The sequence below is a fragment of the Trichosurus vulpecula genome, chromosome 4 (assembly GCF_011100635.1).
Source record: "Trichosurus vulpecula isolate mTriVul1 chromosome 4, mTriVul1.pri, whole genome shotgun sequence".
In the NCBI taxonomy this organism is placed as follows: Eukaryota; Metazoa; Chordata; class Mammalia; order Diprotodontia; family Phalangeridae; genus Trichosurus; species Trichosurus vulpecula.
This window is the reverse complement of record NC_050576.1, coordinates 264024722-264045515: the sequence shown is the minus strand read 5'-3', so window position 1 is coordinate 264045515 and position 20794 is coordinate 264024722. Positions and strand designations below refer to the sequence as shown.

At 36.9% G+C, this 20794-nt stretch overlaps 1 pseudogene; it reads left to right on the top strand.

Moving 5' to 3' along the window:
- LOC118847086 overlaps window positions 1–20794 on the top strand; it is a 40508-nt pseudogene that overhangs the window by 303 nt on the left and 19411 nt on the right.

The following is a 20794-nucleotide window of genomic DNA, read 5'->3' as shown; positions in this document are numbered from 1 at the left end:
ATACTATGTACTTGGTGATCACATTAGCATACACATCATCTATTTTGTTCCCAAATCACCCCCAATCTTCCTTTTACTACCAGAAGTATTCCATACCCCCAGAACTTCTAGACTAGCATTTGCAGATTCTATAAATATATTTTATGTCCCATGACAGTTGACAGTGAAAAGTTGAGGATGACACCCAAGGTGCAGAGTTTGGGGGCCTGGGAGGATGGTTTTGCCTTCAACAAGGAAGTTTGTAATGAAGAAGGGTTTGAGGAGAAAGATAATGGTTTTGGTTTTGGACCTGTTGAGTATCAAGTCTCTACTGGACATCTAGGTTGAGATATCTAGAAAGCAATCTAAGATTGGAGACTGGAGGTATGCAGAGAGGTTAGGGCTGGAAAGGAAGATCTGAAAATTATCAGCATAGAAATAATAATTAAACCCATAGGATCTAGTGTGATCACCAAGTATTGCTGTTGTGGTTTTGTTTGTCCTCCGTTTTCAAAGAGGACCATGGCATCAGGGAAATGATGACATGACCAGCAGTTGAATTTGATTTGAGTGAAAGAGGGCTGTGCAAGCTCACCAGCCTCACTTTCTCCTCCAGAGTCATCTGGATCCAGTGACTAGATATTCATCAGGATGACTGGAGATGACCCAGGATGCAATGGGAGACCCTGGACCTTTTAGGCTAAGGTCTTTTCACATATTCACTTACAGTGAGCCCATTCAGTGAACAGGCTTCTTTAAGAAGTGAGTCATGGGATGGCCCCTTTAATTAGAAAAAAAAATCAAGCTGGGAGGGGAAGACCCTCAGGGTTGCTGTTCCAAAGAGAAACAGTTATGATGGACATTGACTGAGCCAGAAGGGCCTAAAATATAGCCATTAAGTGGAGTTTGAGCAGGGACCTATTGTGGTCCAATCTATGAGCTTCAGACTGAACTAGGTTTAAAGTTTGGTGAAAGAAGATGGAAAGGAGGGAAGGAAGGAGGGAAGGAAGGAAGGAAGGAAGGAAGGAAGGAAGGAAGGAAGGAAGGAAGGAAGGAAGGAAGGAAGGAAGGAAGGAGGGAAGGAAGGAAGGAAGGAAGGAAGGAAGGAAGGAAGGAAGGAAGGAAGGAAGGTAGGACTCTAATATTGTTTGCAATGAGAATTGGGATTCGATGGGGGGAACAATCACTCTAACCATATTTTCACCCTCCGATATATGAAATATAGAAAATGGGAAAGAAGTCAAGAATAGCTATTATATATAACAGGTTTGTTCATTTGTTTTGGTATAAAAATAGACTTATGTTCCTCTATTTTGTTCCCAAATTACCTCCGATCTTTCTTTTACTACCAGGAGTATTCTATATCCCCAGAACTTCTAGACTAGCATTTGTGGATTCCATTAATATATTTTAAGTCCAGAGGAGTTTTCTTGGTCAATATGTTTTGAAAATAATGCTTATTTTAAGTGATCTCTTTTCTTACTAACAACTTATTCCATCAGTATACCTAAAATTAAAATACATCTATGATTTTTTAAGCAGAGTTAAATTCTTTCTGCCCCAGTTATCAAGACTACTTTCCAGTGCCATCAGCATTACAAGATAACTTGGATTCAATAAGGATTTCTGAAATAGCTAGAGAAATTGATATTTCCTATCTTAGATTTAAAGCTGGAAGGGTCTTCAGAGGCCAGCTGATCCAACCTTCTTATTTTACTTCTGAAGAAATTGAGAATATGAAGGAGTAGGGATAGCAACAATTTCTAACTCTCTTATGTGTAACCTTTTCTCTTTCCCTGTAGGGAAGATTATGAGAAGACCAAAAGTCTAGAAATAAAAACCAAATTAATAATCAGGCTTTTGCACATAATTTTTGTTGTCTGGTCATATCCAACTGTTCATGATCCCATTTGGGGTTTTCTTGGTAAAGATACTGGACTGGTTTGCCATTTTCTTCTCCAGTTAATTTTACAGATAAGCTTAGGTAAACAGTGTTAAGTGACTTGCCCAGCATGACACAGATAATAAGTATCTGAGGCTGTATTTGAACTCAGGCCTTCCTGACTCCAGGCCCAGCACTCTATCCACGGCACCACCCAGCTGCCCTTGTACGTAATAGCCAATATTTTAAGGTTTACAGACAATTTTGTATATATTATCTACTTAATCCTCACATTTATCCATGGGATATAGGTATCCCAGATTACACATGAGGAAAATGTGACTAAGAGATGTTAATAGACACCCATAGTCACATAGCAATTGAGTCTTGGGGATAGCATTAAAACTCTGCTCTCTCCAGATTATATAAGACCAGGGCTCTTTTCACTCCACTGCCCACACTTCATTGAGTGTGCCTGTATTTTAAAAGTATTTCTTGGTCCAACTTACATTAAAACCACTTTTCTGTTATGTTAACAATAACCTCTCACCACTAACTTGTTCATAACCATCAACATTTTGAGTGGGAAATTCAACACGGATGTGTGGTTTCTTTGGCAGCAATGCATATTATTTCACACTTCAAAAAAAATAGTAAGAAGCTGTATGTACGTTTACTAAAATAAAATAGTTCATTAAATTCACTGACTCTTTCTAAGTATACTAGGAAGAAAAAAAATCCTACAAACAAAACATAATAAAGGTCTTTTTATTTTAACTTTTACATCAAAGTAATAATTTTTTCTAGACTATTTTGGAGGGGAACATGGGATTTTTTGATAATCGATTGCTAGGTTAATTTCAGAACCACAAGCAAATTTTAGGTCATTGAAATATTATTCATTGTGTGGCTATGTGTGACATTGTGACCATAGATATGCTCTTGATGGGGAATGAGAAACGAGTATTGTGAATGCACACTTAGGGAGAGCTCTTTGTCCCTTGTTAGTTTAAGGTTCTCTGACTTGGTTAGATGCTACTTCTCAAGTTAAGATCCCTTTTTAACCATTAGGGTCATTTATGGCTTGTTATACATAAATAAAGCTATCTTTGTTAGTAAAGGTACCCACTATTCTAGAGTTCCAGGTAATCTGAGGAGGGAGAAAATAGGCAAGTGTTAGGGTATCAGGGAAAATTTCACTGTGATATTGGAGCTGTGTTCTAAAGGAATATAAAGATTTTGAGTAGTGGAGATTATCATGACATACTGCTCTAAATTTGACAAAGAACTTGACTTTTATTAACTCACTTTATCTTCAAAATGATTCTGAGAGATAGGTGCTATTATTCTCCTTCTTCCACAGATAAGGAAACTGAGGCTGAGAGAAAATGAACTACTTGCCCAGGTTACACAGCTGGTATTTGAGGCAAGATTTACACTCAAGTCTTCCTTTCTCCTTTCCCATGCACTGGTAGTGATGGGGTTCAGATTGTGGGAGTCCCCTTGAATTCCTCTTGAGTCTTCCCACTAGATGAGGCGTTTGCCTGAGGCCATAAGCCTTTCATTATGGCTAGGCCCAAATCTCTAGGTTAGGTTACTCTTAACCTGGCCTAGCCTTCCATTGTCTGGCTAGTTTCCACCCTTGATCCTATCAAAGTGTCTAGGCCTAAATCTGTTATCCTTAACTAGCCTAGCCCTACATTGTCTCTTATTTCCAGGTGGCCTTCAGCTACTTCCCACCTTCCACCATTAATCCCATTCTCTTGGTTCCTGCAGTCAGACTTCACCACAGTCCCATCAAGCTCCTCCTCAAGACCCTCCCTAAACCCCTCCTCCCATCACCCCAGGACCACCCTAGATCCCTACCACAATCTTTGTGTATATAAGTTTCATCTTGCCTCCATGAAGATGCTCAGATTCCATCTACTTGAGATGGAATCTGGACTACTTGTGAAAATGAGCATCACAAATGGTGAGATTTGTTAAGACAACCCAATATGGTGAATCTGTAATAAACTTTGTCTTTCTTTGGCTATGAGAAGGCTTGAGTCAAATTCATTCAAGCAGGACCCAGTGTATTGATATTTTAGAATCTAGAGCACCCCTAAAAACATGGTTCCTTGACTACAACATATGATTCCCTGACCTCTTCATAAGTAATCATGGCTACAACTTAGAATAGAGGAGAAATATGGACTAAAGCTGGCAAGTATTATATGAGCTAGATCATGGAAAGTGCTCAATGCTAGGCTAGGAAATTCCTACTTTTTCTTGGAGGCAAAAAAAAATGAATTGATGAAGGTTTTGTAGCTTGGGAAAGATGTGGCCAGACTTTTGTAATTTTATTTTGGCAGCTGTTTGGAGGATAGATTGGAGAAGAGACAGACTAGAAGTAGGTAGAAAAATCATATAATAGCTATGGAAGAAGGGGCAGGAATAAGGTAGAAAGGAGTCAGGCTTAATCCAAAATTATGAACACATGTGCCTAGGAACATGGTGGTGCCCTTGAAAGAAATAATGGAGTTTGGAGGCCATAAAAATGAAGGGGAAAAGACAATATGTTCCACTATGCACATTTTTAGGTAAAGTTTATAAGGGGAAAATTAGGCAAAGCTGTCCAGCAAGAAATTTTATATGTACAACCAGAGATCGGAAGCAATTGTATTTGGATATATAGATCTGGGTGTCATATAAATAAAGATGACAAATGAACCCATGAGAACAAATACAATTGCCAAGAGAATGTATTAAGAGAAGAAAATAGCAGTCAACACTGAGCCTTCTTTTCCTTCTAATCTCTTTCCTTCAAAACATCTCAACGTATATTTAATATGTGATGGCTCCTTTAAAGTGTTTGGCATGGAAAAAACTGTATTGTAAAACATGGGTTGGGATAAGAGAATTTTTTAAAAAGGCTAAATAAATATAGGCTACTCAAGAAGACTCATTAGCATACCATGAATACCTTCAATGAGAGATTGGAAGATACTAACAAACAACACCAATAAAAGTTGAAAGTGGCTAGAGCAAAACAAATAGGAAATAACTGGATAACTAATATACAAACCAATTCAGAATCAATTTTGTGTGGGAGATCAGATCATAAACTCTTACAGCAAAGGTTAAAATCACTATTAAATTGGAAGTATAGATACGAGAAGATGATGCATGCAATTAGCACAGGTCCAACATGACCTTTGTAAATGAGTACTGATGCTAAAAAATGGGAAAAAATAAAATTAAAGACATTGGTTTTATCATCATTTCTTAGAGTACTTTAAAAATGCAAACCATTTTCCAAAATAAAGAAACCAAAAGACCTCTAAATCTCACCCACCCACCAAATATGATCTCATAAAGAAGAGAGATGCGGCACCAAAGTACATTATGGATTTAAAACATGTTTATTTTGAAAACAATATCAAGGAGGAGAATGAAAGGTTATGAAAAATATTCCCTCACAAAACAGTGAAAGTAAATGCCATGAAAAATTAAATTTCAGAGAACCTAGATAAGCCAGTTCAAACCAAGAACATTTGTAGATCAAACTGGAAGGACCACAAATACCTGTGAATGAGAATAGATCTTTGAGCATTCCAATCACAATATACTCTCATCAACAAAAATGATATTATCTCCACGTTTGGACTTATATACTTCATCAGGAAACAGCAGTGGTTTTTCAGAAAAGAAGGAAATCAGGGAAGATAGATAAACCTTATTAGTTTTACTGAGAATAAATCTATATAGGAGGCAACATCATTTTAAAGTTTCTCATGGGGTAATTGTCTAGATATCTCAAAAGGAGAAGGATTCTTAAAATATGGAAAAGATAATGGTATTTTTAAAGGTAATTATAAGACATTAGCAACTACTACCAATGTATATTCCTTCAACATGTCTTTCCCCACCTTTTTCTTTCAACCATATTTTTGATTTCATCAACGTAGGGAGCTCCAGGTGAGTAACTTCCTCTAGAAGTGAAGATTGCCACCTTCTTTGAAATTTATAAATATATCCTTATAGAGTTGCCCACAGTGCTTGGGGGTTTGATGACTTACTCAGGAATGTATAGACAATAGACAGAGGTGGGGCTTGAACTCTTGTCTTCCTCTCTTCAATTAGTAACAACTCACTAAAGACTATGCTGCCTTTCATCATCATCACCATGGCATAGATGTGTTTGTTAAGCTCTAACCTTTAAATACTACTTTCATATAGTATCTTATTTGGCCCCCACAGCAATCCTGGAAGATAAGTACTAATAAATATTATTATCCCCACTGGACAAATGAGGAAATTAAGGCTCAAAATGTTAAAAAACATTCCCATGATCACCCAGCTGTCGGAGGATTAAGCCCTAGGTTTCTCATGACTTCCAGTCCAGCACTCTTTGCACTATATATCACTATATATCACACTTCCTTCTAATCTTCAGGAGACTCACCTGTCCATTCACCAGTGATGTCTTTGATGAAAACATGAGAAGGAAAAAGGGAGAGCTCCATCTATAAAACTCTACCTAACTGACCACACCCTCACAATTATGCAATTCACTAAGTTTGAGAGAGACTATAGGATATTCCGAGTCCATTTGTTGATTGCAAAAAAAAAAAGTCTTTTTACTCTATAGATCAAAATACAGTTTAAATGCATTTCCTCAAACTTGTATCTGCCATACACATGTTAAGGTTATACAAGATTCCACAACAGATGTGAGCACAGTGATAACTTTATTGCACTGAGAATTCATTGAGCATCGGCATCAAATGAGGCATAAAAAAAGAAGGCATGTGATCACCAAATGTTTACAATAGTGTCATCGAGGATGTTTTGTGCAAAATACAAATAGAAGAGTAATAAGAGGAGCATGGGTTTCAAGTGTAAAGGGACCTCCTTCGATGTATCTAGTCCAACCCATCATTTTTCTAGTAAGGAATCTAATGGCTAGAGAGAGGAAATGACCTTCACAAAATCACACAGGTAAATGACAGAGTCAGGATTTGAACTGTTGTCCGTTGAGTCCAAACTTTGACCTTTATCCACGGCAGCATTTCCAATAATGGAGATTCTTCAGGTACACTTGTTTATAAATAAATTGTGCTAACTGCATTAAGCCCAGAACACTACAGCTCCATCTCAATGATATCCACGAATAGCTCTAACCATCCATACTAGAGAAGGATGAAGAAGGAAGAAGACTGTTGCCCAGATTATGGTATGCACTTGGGAAATGGCCAATTTAATTAGTCCATCAATAGCTTTACCTTGGGTGAGAACTGCATGTGAACAACAAGCTTACCACAGACTGAAGCAAGAGGAAAACCAGCTGGATCTCACCTGGGAAACTGGATAGTGTTTTCAACAATTCCATTCTGCTCACTATCATAAAAGTCCATTTTTCAATGCCAATATTCTTTCAGTTGTGCAATATGGTTTCAAGGTATAGAACTACAGGCCACAAGGCCAGCAGCATTAGGAATGTGCCACCTTCTCACTTCTACCTCTTGGCTTCATCCATTTCCTTCAAAAGTCATCTTAGATCCCACCCACTTTAGGAGGCTTTTCCCAATCTACTCAGTTTCTAGCATCTTTCTCTCTCAAATCCATAGGCTGTGTAAGTACTTCCCTGATTACATGTTGTCTACTTCCTTAGAATGGAAATGCCTTGAGGGCATAGACTCTATTGTGGCCTTTATTTGTGATCCTAGAACTTAGCATAAATGCTTATTGACTAGATTTGATCTGCAGGTGACCTAAATTTCTCAGGGAAACAGGTGGTGGATACAAATGGGCAATGTAAGAAATGGGAGAAGGAGTTTTGTTTCCACAGAACTAAAGGTGTACTTCCCCACCCCTCCCCCACCCACCCCAGCTTTAGCAGAAACCAGGCCTCAAGGTTGGTCAGGTGAGAGATCAGAGGCTTGTACACATGCGCATGCTTTTTGAGAAGGCAGTCAGGGGAATTAGAGAGGCCAAACCTGGTGGAACCAGTTCAAGCTTATCTAGGGTATGGTCTTGGTCAAGAATCCAGGCCTACTGATTTGCATAATTTGCATATGTTAAAGAGGGAAAGTAGGCGAAGTAAAAGAATGTAGTTTAATCCTAAACTAAGACAAGGAAAATCTAATTAACTTCACTTTTGCTTCTATATCCTTATTATTCTACTGTATAACCTAGGAAAACTATGTAAAAAATAAAGATTGTAAACTAACCATAACTCTAGCAGGAGTGGAGGGAATGGTTACTCCTGCTCCTGCAACTGTATCAGTGGGTGTTCCATGAGCACTACACCTGTTCTCTCAAGGAGCATAATAAATGCCTTCTTCTGCTTGCTCTGGTCCTGAGTTTTTTGGGTGAGAATAGGCAAATCACATGGATTTTCCTAAGGTTAAGGAAAGGAAAGCAAAGCAATGAGCAGTGGAAGCTCGTCTGGGGCTTATTTCCTGTTCCTGCCTTGGGGAGTCCTGTGATTCCCCACTGCAGTGTTAAGAGGCTACCACTTGGGATTTCCATGGGGAACCCTGTGGTCTGCACAGCCTTCTTAAGGGGACATCACTTGGGACTTTTGGCCCTGTCTCGGGAGCCTTGTGATTTTACCGCCGTTTTAAGGGGCCATCCCTTGGGTCCTCCTTAGGGTCTGACCCCTAGGAGGTCCTGTGATCCCCACAGATTAAGGGGGGCTACCACTTGGCCTTCCTCTGGGAGTCCTGTGGTCTACACAGTCTTCCTTAGGGATTATCACAGGGTTCTTCCTCAGGATTTTGGCCCTGCCTAGGAAGAACAGTGATCCCCAAAACCGCATTTTCTCATAGGCAATAATCACTTTTGCAAGAGAAGCTAGGGGAAGGAGAGAAACATCATTGCTGACTCCCAGAAAAGAAGGTGGTGCAGTAGCAAAAAAAAATAGATGGGGCAACCTAAGTGCCACACTGGTAGGCAGTATTAAATGAACCAAAGAAAGAGTCCCAGGACATTGAGTACACCCCCTGTTGAAGACCGAAGGAAAAACTTAGACAATAATGCCCCAGGATGACCAGGCACAGACAGCTTGTGATTGCCACTAATTCAAAGTCTCCCAGAGAATAGTCAAATGTTGTTATTTACTTTCCTATTTCCCCTAGGCCCTAGTTTAGGATCTTTGTAAATTGGGAACCTAGTAAATGTTTATTGAATAAGCGCCACATAGTAGACTGCTAGTCTTGGAGTCAGGTACACCTGGGCTCGAATCCCACTTCTGACACTTACTGGATGTGTACCCATGTGTAAGTCGTAAAATTTCTATAAGCCTCAATTTCTTTATCTATAACATGTGGCTAACACTTGTAGTACCTACTCACAGGGGCATCAGTAGACTCAAATCATAATATATACGATATGCTTTGCAAACTTAAAATGCTCCATAGTGTACATTATTATTATGAATTATTAAAATGCATGTGGGAAATTCTTTCTGCTTTCATTCCTTAGCACTCACTTTTTAATTAACCAATTTGTGAAGACTCCTGGGGTGGGGGGGGTGGCGGGGAGATATACAACATTTTAAGGATAAGAATTTACATTTTTATAAAAGGAGGAAGCAAGATAGAAATCCCATTCAAACCTGCTGCCATTTGAAAATGAATAAGAAACTGAAGAATTCTACTGATTTGCAGAAATTAAATAGGTTACCTCATTCTTTGGCTATCGCACCCATGCAAGCTGCCTCTCCTGACCAAATGACTAACCTCCTGACAAAGATCCAGGAATTAAAGCTCTGTCAAAGAATGTGCGATAATATTAGTGAGTCTGAAATAGCTAAAAATGACTTAATAATTAATTTAACTTTTCATATGTTCAAAATAGTCATATCTTATTAGTGCCAACTCTTTCCAAAGGACACAATTTTAGGGCTGCTCTTGCTCACAGCAGGAACACTGAAAGAATTTTAAAGATTCTTATAGACCTGTCTATATCAAGCTGGGTCCATTTTTTACTTTCTATTTAAAGACTAGCGCTTACCTCCTGATTTCCTGTCTTACTAAGAAAATAATTTGGGGTTCTCTGACTCCTGTCAGAATTATAAAAGGACCTCTCACCAGAAAGTCCAATGCCATGATTTAGTATTTTACTATGGCAATAATTTAGGTTTGGAAGACCCAGGTATATTTTCTGAGTTACTTTTACATTTTATTGTTTTTACCCTTTTAACTATTTTAACTGTTGGGAAATTTTTTCCTTTCACAGTTTATCAGGTCTTTAGTCTTAAAAGAATAATAATACCTATAACCACAACAACAGTTGGCATCTAGATATTGCTTCAAAGTTTGCAAAGCCCATTATCTCGTTTGAACCTCACAACGAGCAAATACTACAGGTCATCCTCATTTTACAGAGGAAGACAGTGCAGTTCAGATAGGTTAAATGAATTGGCCAAGATCACACAACTAATCAATGTTAGAACCAGAATGTGAATATCCCCATTCCCAATTATATCTCCTATATTCTATGTCCCTTACTATGATCATGTAAGATTGTGTCAGTGTCACTGAAGGATTCAATAGAACTGACCAGAAAGTACAGTCAAATGATCCATGTAATAATAAAGCCAAAACATCGCTACAGATTAATTAGTAACCTGTTAGCAGATACTTATTAACTATTTGATTCACTCAAAACCCTTTTAAGGGGTTGTGTGTATGGATATAGTCTAATACTGTCCTAGTATGTCTAAGGGATAGCGAGAGAGTGGATATTTACTCTCATCCCTTTACTTTACATCCCTCAGAAGCCTGTTCATAAATTCAGCAACTTTCCATGTAAAAGATTTAAAGGAATAATCGAAATTTCATTAAAAGAGAATATACATGTAAAAAAAATCTGTCTGGAATTCAGAATTATAAGAAAGCTGGTGCCAAAGGGTCAACTAGTGTTGCAAGCAGGTCTCATAAGCTATGGACTTGAGTAGCTTATTATACAAAACAGCAGCTGAAACCCTAGAAGTATTCAATTGTCCCAGAGCATAGAGATTGCAGAAACACAGGCTACACATGCAAAGGGAAGGAACTTTTGTTTTATTTTAAGGAATCTGTTTTATCATCATCTTCAACTTTTTCTTTCACTATGTGATTTTTTTATTCTGCTATCAATAGACTCCATGACATTCATGGAATTCAATCATTCAAGAAGCAACATGTAATTTACTGTGGTTAGGAGTTGCAGTGTCGTTTAGTGCTATACACCAAACAAAAAGTTCAAGAAACAAAAATAAAACATTTTCAAAAGCAAGGAAAGGTTGAAGGGATATTGTAATTGCAAAGTAATTATGACCCCCAAGTAACTTTGAGAATGGGAACAACCACAAATGACGTTAAAAACATGTGAGTCAAAGGGCCAGACAAAAAGAAAAAGGGAGAAAACATATCTTTTAGGTAGAAAGTGTCTGGAATTTAAATTACATAACTCTGTTAGCAAATCTTCCTGAGCATAGACAGATTTAGCAATCGTTTTCTGGGTGTTTTTAAGTTTTCAGAGCCAACCTATTTCATAGGATAAGTTATTGGTTGCCTATTTACGTGATTTTAGGAGTCCCACAGGTTCCCTCTCCACCCACCCTACTGCTCCGGAGCCTTATATTTGCGTAAGTATATCCATTCCTTTACTGCTGAAATATATGTCTGTATACACACAGGAACATGTATTGTCTAGAGAGAAGTGATGCATTAGCATCCATTATTTTTTAAATATACTATATCCTCAACTCATTGTTTGAACTAGCTATCACCTTGGACACCAAAACCATTGAGAAAATAGGATACAGGACAAATAAGGGTCAATGAGTAAGAGGGAGAATAAACAAAGAAATGATCAAAGGAGACCAAGTTCAAGTAGGACTTTTTTGTTTTCATAAACAGAAAGTCACTAGGTATCTTTGGGTAAATTTAGGATGGAAATTATTTTGACACTAAGACACAGAAAAATCATGCCAGTAGGCAAAATTAAAGAGAAACCCAGAGTATATCCCAATAATTCTTAGGACTGTGATATTAATTAAGATGGGACTTTTTAAAACTGTTTTCTCTTTTAGAATGCTAAAGTAATCAAGGGCCTTTGAATAAGTCTTACTAGGTATGAAGCCCCAGGCCCACACCCTTTTGCTGATTAGGTTTGAAGCCTTCAGGCCCTAAGAAGGGTATATAAACTCAGAGATTAGCACTCACTCTCTGGAAAAGAGTTGGTGTGGAGACTCTGGGTAGCTGTTGTTAAGATCCCCGCTTCCCCCCCTTTGAAGAAAAGCCAGATGTTAGTGCTTCTCTTTTTGGTAACTATGTATGAGATGTCTTGATCAGACAAAGCCTGTCTGTTGAATTGGGTTGTTTGCTTTGTTGATATTTTCTGTTTGTAATTTTTGTTTGTATTTGCTCTGAAGATAAGGGCACTAGCTTTTCCCCCTGAACTAAGTAAATGATATATGTATGTTTGATTAAAGTGAGATTGTTAACCCCTTAAAGTTGCCTTCTTTAGAAAAACACATCAAAGAATTGGCAGCCCTGTCTGTGTGCTGGTTTTATTGGGCTTACACAGCCAGAACAGCCGCTAGCCACATTGTTGTTACAAGGACCAGCATGTTAAAGATGTTCATGTTATATTTTATCATTATGTTTTTTCAGCTTGTTGTTAGTCTTAAATATATTTTCAGTTTATGACTTTATCTCCTTATATCAATCATAATCCCTCACTTTGAATCATTTTTAGTTTTTATAGGAGGAAACCTACCTAATATTCTAATTAGCCACTACAGTCATGGGTCAAACCACAGGAATGGATAGTGCCAAACTCAACCATTCCCTAAATAATATTGAATTATTTTGAACTGTGGGTGGACTTCCCATCATAGCCTGTAAGCAAGGCATGGACAGGGTCTTGGAAATGTCTCGGTAATAAAGCAGACTGAATTTCAGGTGTTGGGAGATGCAGGAAATAAATTCTTATCCATGGGTTCTTTGATTTGTTTTTGTTTACTTCTGTTGTGTGTGTGTGGTCACGTGTGTGTTCCTTTGAAGTATTCAAGAATATGGATGTGAAACACCCCCTGCCAAAAACTCCCATGTTCCTACATTCTTTTAATCATCATATTGCATGACAGTTCTCTTTTCATCATGCACCCATTTATGTAATTGCAAGGAAAGTAACCACACCCTTATGGACTGCTGTAATGTTATTACAAGGTTATAATGATGGTGATATATTTTTAAAAGGATTTATTTTTGTGGAGTTCCAAATAAAATTTTCTTTAGGATTTGTGGCATAACCACAATTAAATGTTTCTCCTCTAAAAAACATTATAGATTTCTTTAACATTTTGTGATATGTAGCTCATGGGATACCCTAATCCTAACTTCACCAGTTAAACTCGTGCTTTCTATTAGCAGTTCCTTTTGGTTTTCTAATTTAGTTATGTTTATTCTGCTCATTTTATTTCCAAGGTTCTGTTATTAATATTTGTTCCTGTCAAACAGAGTGGCATGTGAATTCCTCACAACAAGCAATCATTTTGTTTTGACAGCAATGATCATGTGCAGGATTCCAATGACAACGGGTTGACTCAGAATATCAGATGAGATTGGACTGAGCTGATTTCTCTACTTTTGAGTTAATTCTCTGCAGGTAGAATACTGGATTCTGTGCCATACATATATGTTTTATTGCTATCTTTTGTTGTGTTTTTAAAGAATGGTTATTAATCCAAGGATAATGAAAGTACAGCTTTTAAGGAATACATTTTAATGATTTTTAGAAATATTACAATGTCTATTGGTGTGGGAAAGTCAAATATTTCCTTTCAAGGATTTTTCAAGCCCACAAAGAAACAATATCATTTTCACTGAAGAGCAAAGTGTGAATAAAAATGAAAAACAATGCTAAAAATTGACATACCATTGCTGCAAAAAAAAGTCTAATGAAACCCCAGAAAACAAGTCTGTCAGGGTGCCCTAGCAGTCAGAAGGTATGTTACTGATTGCTACAATGGGACATGGGCTTCTTGATGCTGAAGGAACAGTGAGAAGACAAATGGGGGGGGGGCGGGGCAAAGAGGCAGCTAAACATTGCTATGAATTTAAAATGTCTGTTATGGGCAAGGCAACTCAAAGGCTGGAATTCTGAATATTGAGAAAGGTCATTTTTACTAATGAAACTCACTTTTTCCTTCAAGGCCATACAAAAGTCCAGTCGAGCCTGCAATATCTGAGCATTTTAATGACTGACTACAGCATATTAATATATAAATGCAAAGGGAAAATTTGGGGCATTGCTTACTTCTCATGGACCTAGAAATTTTGTCTCTATTAAGGAAATGAACTCTCTTAAATGTACGGACAAAGTGAGAAGCAGAATTATCTTGAATTACCTAAATTTCCAAATGGAGATTGAATACTGCAATAAGACTTTGCACAATTCCACATATAAGAAAAGGTGGAGAAGTTTATTGGAGATGGAGACAAACATGCTTCAGTGTCCTGGAAATTTGCCTGATTCTAACCTCTTTGGAAACTTATGGGCCATAATGAAGGCTAGATTTAGAAATACTGACTGTTAATCAAAAGTATATTTAACATCTAATATGATAAAAATGAGATTCTTGATGGAGAATTGTAGATATATGTTTAAAAAACCCTTTTGAAATAATGGAAATCACAAAAATAAGCATTGCTTTAGGATACATGCATATTACATTTTTAACATTTTAAAACATGTAAAGTTTCTTGCATGAGTCAATATATCTAATTATTTTGCTTTACTCCAAGTATTTCATATAATATTACATATATGTATATTAAATTCATTTTCCTGATGTTTTTACCTTTAAAATACAGTCATATCGGACTCATTTCTCCAATACTGACCAAAACACAAAAACAGCAACAACCAAAAAACAAGCAAAACTCTACCAGACAGAAAACTTGCCTTGCACCATTCACACTGATCTGTCCCAGTAACATTTCTCTCTCCTCATTTCACTACTACTAGAGAAGAGTTATGTTTCATTAGTAGATTTATTCACTAATTTAGCAGACCTCAACTCAGATCCTTTAGAATACACACACACAAATACACAAACACATATGTTTCACCACCAGACATCCTGGAGTAGGTAAAAAATAGACTGTAATGTCAATTAGGTTATGGGATCCATGATCTACGTACCATGGTCATTACTCTTGTGCACATAAGAGAACATATATGGTCTATAGATAGGAAAAAATCAGTTTTTCCATAACCACAGAAACCTAAATGATCATAGTGGGTTAAGATAATTTGGCAAATACAATACTTTTATAAAAAATAAGTTCTCCATTATCCATGCTAATAGAGAATAACAGTGTAAACAAAATGATGCTATGGAAAGATCAGTGGACCTGGAGTTTATAGACCTGAATTCATATCCCAATTCTAACAATTATTAGCAATATGACCATGGGGCAACTTGCTTTGAACTTCAGTTTCCTCACCTGTAAAATGAGACTATACAAGTCATTGAGAGTGGCCCTTACATTTTTAAAAATGAGGAAACTGAATCTCAGAGAACTTAAGTGACTTGCACAGGAAAGTGCATCTTATAAATGTTTTATGTGGTATTTGAATCCTGGACCTCTAGACATCAAGTCCAGTACCTTCTCCACTACAACATGAGACCATTCATAATGATACTTGTACTACTTACATCATAGGGTAACTGGGGGGGGGGGGAGGCGGGGTAAGAAACAGTTAGTAAACCATATAGGTCTTAGAAAGTCACAGACCTAGAAGTGAGAGGGACCTGTGAGACCATCTAATCTAAGCCCTTGATTTTATAGAGGAGGAAACTAATAATCAAAGAAGTTCTTAGACTTGACAAGCGAAGTTGGAATTTGAACTCTGGTCCTGTATCTCCAAATTCAGCACTTTTCTTCACTGAGCCAAAAAGTGTAATGCACATTAAGTGAGTTGCAGTTTATGCAAAATAAGAGGAAATCTAGTGTTCTCCATATTAGCACAAGAGATGGAGTCAGGGGAGTGCCTTGGAGAGTCAAGGGCATGAGCCATGGATTATCTCAATTTGGAAGCCTGCTATTAAGAACCAGCCCTTGGAGCCAAAAGCCTGACAGCTTCTGACCCTTAACTTACAGTTTTAGTACCTAGGCATCAGGCAAAGCAGATCTTCTATGAAGTGATTCTGAACCACCTGACACCAAAATGTCCCTCATCCATCATGCTCTAGAGACTGGAGCTATAACAGTTAAATTGTGCTATCTGAAAGCAAAGATTGGACTTCTTGGAGGAGCACTGAGGTCTTCAAACAAACCACAGGGTGAAAACACTATAGAGTCTAGGGAGGTTTAAAAGCATTCAGGGCTGTCAGTAATATCGAAGACAGCAACACAGAAATTAAGGTTCTGTTCCTTATTTGCTGTAGGATGCCCCTATCAAAGCTTAGACATCTAGTAATATCCCATCAATGACAATCGACTTACCTAAGTGACAACTCTTTTATAATTATAGCAATTTGTCTGTCAAATACTTACTTAGCACTTGCGTGTGTGAGGCATTGTACTACACATTATGGAAAAGATGAAGATAAATAAGATGTACAAAGACATCTGTGTTATAATGGACATAAAGCTGTCCACAGAATCAGAAAGATCTGAATTTGAATTCTGACCCCAACACATGCTTGCTGTGTGAACCTGAAGGACACCATTTCTCAATGCACCTGAGACTCTCTGAGACTCTAAGTTGTAGACTATGCGATGATCTGCATCAGCATTCACTGGGAGTTTTCCGTACCAATGGCCTCACAGATGTGGCCCCCAAAATTAAAAAAAAAATAAAGACAGTCTTTATCATTAGGAAGTTATGCAGATAATACAGATAACCAACTTCATAAAAAGTAGAGTATGATCAGCAAAATCTTCTTAAAGAATTAGATTTATTTGAGCATTACGAGGACAGAGACAATTAGGGCTGGTGAATGTCATGAAAGGTTTTATGGAGGTAGTAGTATTGAAGTAAGTCCTGAAGGTTTGGTAGAATTTTGACATACACATGAGAGGAAACATGGATGAACAGATGAGGCAGTGGAAATAGAATGACAAAAGGCTCCGATAGTGGGAACATGGTTCAAATGAAGTAGCTGAGCCATACAGAGGCTATGTGACTTGGCAGGTGTGAAAGAACTACCAATCACCAGAGCTGAGACTTGCACTCAGGTCTTCTGTCTTTTCTATGCAGTTTTCTTTCCATTCAACTAGTTTTCTTCTTTGTGAAATATCAAGAAAATAAAAGCGTAATTGAGAAATTTGAAGTGTGGATTCATGAGCAAATCATTGAACAGGGATATGAATAGAACATGAATAACATACAGAAGCACCAGTTTCACCAATAAAAGCTCTGATTGAAAGTTTGGAGAAAACAGCTAGAATTACAGCAAAGATACAACAGAACAGCATTGTGCTGATGTATAAAAGCTGGATCAACTGAGTCAATTGTTCAATCATTAAATCATCTGACCCTACTTAAACCAACTAACAAAAATCGAAACCTCCACACCTTGACCAGATAAAGACTATTCCGCACACACCAAAAACTTAAAAAAGAGAATGTAATAATGAGTTCTGAAAAGCAATGGAACCCAAGAAGATGCAAGCCCAAGGTGACATACTCTGTAAACCTAAGCCTAATCATGAATGGAAAAATATGGACATTCCATAAAAAAGGCATTTGAAGCATTCCTACAACAAAAATCAGATATGTGCTTTGTAAACACCTCAGAAACCTAAAATACAAAAGATAAACAAATACAATAATCAATGAAGGCACAAATAATGAAATAAACTACACAGAAAAAGGAGGAAAATAAATGAAGAAAAGAAAGGAAACAATGGGATTAATAATAACAACAAATAAGAGAGATGATACCATTAAGAGATTTTTTTCTAAATATAAACAAGGGTAAGATCTGAACTTAAAAGAAATAACTGATGGAGGAAGAACTGGCCTGAAATGCGACAAGTTAAAATTGTAACCCCCCCACTATAGGTAAATCCTTTTTTTTTGGTGGGGGATGGAGAGGAACTAAACTGCAGAATAACTGTGTTCATAAAAGGGTAGAATGGAAGAAGAAGGTAGAGGGTAAAGTTTATATAACCCAATTAAGTCAATGCTAAACAACGAAGGGAAAATAAGTCTTGTAGTCTCTCAGGAAGAACATGGGCTATAGGGGAAAGGGTGAGGTGAAAGGGGAAGGATTGAAAGAGGGTAATATTTTTCATTCCTTTCCTGGTTGTACTACCTTGGGACTTCTCCAACACACTTCTCCACGATGCCCCAGTGCCTTTGCCCAAGATGGCCAGGCAATGAGAGAAGAGGAGAATCTCTGTAGGATCACTTCCTTTGCATAGCTTTCTTTGGTGCTTTTTTTTTCCTAAAGAGGAACACTATGTATTCACTGCATCATTGATAAATCTCCATTTTTTTCCATCAATAGCTCTGTTTTGTTTCCCCTTCAAGAAAAATCATACCCCATGCTGTCTGTGAAGATTTTGTTTCCTTTCTGTACTGTCTTTCCCTATTAAATTTTAAGCACTTTGAAGGTAAGAACTGTCTTCCTTTTTCTAATTTGTATCCCCAGAACTTAGCACAATGTCTGACACATAGTAGGCACTTAATAACTGTTTACTGAATATCTCAATTCACTACTGAGAGAGAGTCTTATTGAAGAAAGTTCTTACAGGAGGGGAGAGAGAGTCTACAATGGGAGATAGAGACCTTACAATTTTTATAATCTGTAGGAATTTGGCACTACAAGAGACCACTACCTCTGAGGGAGCTTTGTGCCTCTGTGTACAGAATCCTGACTCACGATTAGGGGAATCTGTTACTGAGGGTAACTAACACCTATAAGACAGGGAAGAGAGGGCTGCACAGAGGAGCTTTCATGGCAAATTGGGGAGGAAGTGACCATGGGAAGGGTAATGTCTACACAATAAGGGACATAAGAAAATTCCTACCATGAGGCAATATTTCTATTATTCTATCCCCTGCATAAATTGATACTTCTAAGGCTGAGGAAGAGAGAAAAAAAATGCCAGGGGCAGGGGAGAGACAAGATCTGCAAGGCAATAACATAGAAATTGTCTAGAAGACAGAACAAAAAATAGGTACTTTAAAAGCTTCAACTTCGTGAGTAACACAGAGATCAGAGAAGGAATATTAAGTATAATAAAATTCATGAATCAAAGAACAAAAGTCCAGAGTAAACAGGAAGGGAAGGGAAATGATGGCGATGGCGAAGAGAAATCCTTTTTAGAAAAAGGTGTAGAAAATTGGGTTAAAAACTAACAAATAAATAAAACAAGCTGAAAGGAGAGGAGAATATGGATATTTTATTTGACTACTTAGCTAAGAGAAGAAAGGTAGAAAACAGATAAGACAAAATGGAGAAATACAAGGAATTGACAAATGAAGCAAAAATCTAAATTTAGGGAAAGAAGTAAGAAATAGGGATGAGGTAGCTTAAGAGCGAGGGGAAGAAAGTAGGTGGGACTAGGGTTGCCTTAAAGTAGATTTATCAAAAAAATGGAAGGAGAAAAAAAAGTATTATGTTTACTGGGAAAGATAAAGAAAAAAAATATAATTCAGAAAAAGTCAACTTTAGAGACAAATGGAGTAAAATATAAACCTAACTCTCCATTTTATATGTGGATAGATTAAGCAATCCAATAAAACAAAAAAGTGACAGATTGGATGAGAACATAAAAGTCCACAATCTGTTGCTTACAAGAACCATCCCTAAAAAGCAGAGATAAACACAGAATAAAAATGAGAGACTGGAACAAATTTATATTCATCAGGTGAATCCAAAACAGCAGTAGTAGACATTATGCTATCAGACAAAGCAAAAATAGAAATTCACAAGAAAGAAACAAGGAAACAACATTATGCTAAAAGGAACCCCCCCCTTGCCCCCCCCCACAAATATTAAATTTACATACTCTAATGCCTTAGTATCAAGATTCACAACTGAATTACAAGAAGACACAGCCAGTAAGATTTTAATGACCCTTTCTCCATTTGTAACAGATCTAGTAAAAACACAAACGAAAGGAAAAATATAAAATGGAACAATTTGCTGGAGATCTAGAGGTAAAAAAATGAAAAAGAAAAAAAACCTTATGATGGCTTCCAAATGTGACTACTAAAAATATACAAATTTCATAGCACCACATGGAATTTTTATAAAAACTAACCATGTTTTATGCCACAGTGGTATTGCAAATAAGATAGAATAATAAATAATGAAAAAAAAACAGAAATCCTTTATAAACCATAATGCAATAAAAATAGTAATCAGTTCAGGAAGCACACACACAAAGACACAGACCTAATACAGACTTAACAATGAAAACCTAGGTAACAAAGGGTCAAAGAACAAATCACAGAGAGTAATAATAATTACCTGAAAGAAAATCATAATGATGGAACAACATACTAAAATATCTAGGATCCAATAAAGCAGTCCTCAGGAGAAAAAAAATATATCCCTAAAACATATATTAACAAAATGGAAAAGGAGATTAACTAACTGAATATGCATTTTAAGATTTAGAAAGCCAGAAAATAAACTCAAAACAAGCACAAAAGATGAAATATTTTAAAAAATACAGAAGAAAGGGATAAACTGGAAACAAAATATTATAGAAATGATAAACAAAATGAATTATTGGTACTTTTAAAAAACTGTCAAAACTGATAAATCTATAGCTAACCATTTTTGAAAGAGGGTAGAAAAGCAAATCAACACAATATCCAATGGATAAAGTTAATTATTACAAAACCAGAAGAATTTTTTTAAAAAATAATTATCAGGCTCAGGATTGATTGAGAGGATGTGTTAATAGGACTTCAAAAACCAGA